Source organism: Hyaena hyaena, unplaced genomic scaffold (genome assembly GCF_003009895.1).
Source record: "Hyaena hyaena isolate Hyena2069 unplaced genomic scaffold, ASM300989v1 scaffold_104, whole genome shotgun sequence".
NCBI lineage: Eukaryota > Metazoa > Chordata > Mammalia > Carnivora > Hyaenidae > Hyaena > Hyaena hyaena.
Window position 1 is genome coordinate 2945311 of NW_024080736.1, and position 1824 is coordinate 2947134.

Consider the following 1824-nt stretch of genomic DNA (forward strand, 5'->3'; position numbering starts at 1 on the left):
GAGTGGCATTGCTGCGTGCTGGCCTTACAGGCTCAGACAGGAGTCCTTCAGCGCCACATTCTGCCATCCAAGAGTGGTCCCATGGGTGCATGGGGAAGCCCGCCTGTGACCGCTTTCATTAGAGAGCCGCACAACATGCCAGTTTCTTTTAAAACCCGTAATAGATGTAGCACCTGACTATTCATTTTAGCCTGTGGCCATCAAACCACTTTGGGGCTGGAAAGGTCTAGCTGCTGAAGACCAGTGGTTCTGCATGTGGGACCACTTCCAGGCTGCTAGGAGTCCAGGCAGAAGAGGCTTACCTTTGGCAGGAAAACAGGTGGAGGGTTTTGTTTTGTAATATGACTTTGCAGTGTCCCCTTACCACTGGAACTAATACCCAAAGAGCAGGTAACCTAAGAGCCAGACCTACCCTTCTCTCTCATCCTGGCTGGCAGCCGGCAAGGCTGGGCAAGGGGTGGGGGTGGGGGCGGTTCTGACCTTGGTCTCCATGGTGCTGCCCGGCCTGGCCTGGCCTGGCCTGCCTGCCGGTGCACCAGCCTGGCGAGAGGCCCCCCTCCAACCCATGCACTTAAAATGTCAGATGAAGGAAGTGCCCCTCCCTCTTCCCTGCTTGAAGCTGCTTTGAACCATCAAACGCTCTCAGTTTCCCTTCCCTCAGAAATTGTAACACCAGTTTAAAAAAGAAAAACCCCCCTTCCTTTGGGCAGTTACAGCAGTTGAGGTGAAGGGAACGATCCCTGCTATGAGGTGGAGAGGCGAGGCCAGGTCACATTTATTTCCAGCCCTCCTCCTTCCCCTTGGGCAGCTCCTTTTTTTTTCTTGAAACCTCAAGTTCCCTTTTCTCAACACCATTATCAGCCTGTTTTTGTTTCCCTCTGAACTGCTTTCTTCACCTTGCTCTCCACTCATCCTCAAGGCCCAGGCTGCCTGCTGCTTCTGTGGTAGCTGCCTGCAGACCTGACTGCCTCTGGGCCCAGCCTGCTCCCTGCTGCACCTTGGTACATCACTGTGGCTGCCTTTGAGAATTTGGTGACCGCTGTGCCAGCTGCTGGAAAGATGCACATAAACACAATTTTTGAAGTTACACACCCCATCCTGGGAGTCCTGGGCCTGCAGCTCCACACAAACATAAATCCTCCTCTAGGGTGAAGCAGGAGGCTGGGGAGTAAAGTCAGACGCAGCAGGGGTTCCCTGGGGGAGCCAAGGGAATAGCTGGGGGCTGGGGAAGCCTGCTGCCTCCCTGCTTCCCTCCCTTGCCAGGCATGGAGGCGGTGAGTTGTTCTGTTCCATCGCGTGTGTGGGTTGCGCTCTGGAGCCACTAGTTCTATTCCTGCCACGGTGTGGGAACAAGCTATGTTTAGGGCTGTGTTTGCTGAAACAGCTTCCAGCCAGATGTCAGGCAAAGCCCGGCAGTCCCTGGGGCCAGTAGACCTCCACCTCTCAGCAGAGGTTGGTTTAGAAAGCCGGCACCCCAAGTGTGCAGCACAGCTGAGGCTCCACCCTGACCAGGTGCCCAGCACCTGGCTCCTGGGGGCCTCGGCCCTATGCTGGGTGCTGGAGCCATGGCAGCTGGCTGAGCCAGAGGGGCTGGAGGCCTGGCTTCGCTCCCTTGTGTTAAATGAGGTCAGGGGACACCAACGTTTCCTTGTTCGAAGGATGTAAATTTCTTTCCCTGAAAGGGGGGGAGGTGCCCCCGACTTCTCGCAGGCAATAGTGCCCGCCCGCAGGAACCAGGGGTGACTAATGCCACAAAAACCGGCCACAAACCCTTTAGGATGGTGAGCCACGGAGGGCTGCCGCCTTCAGTGATCCCAGGTCCTT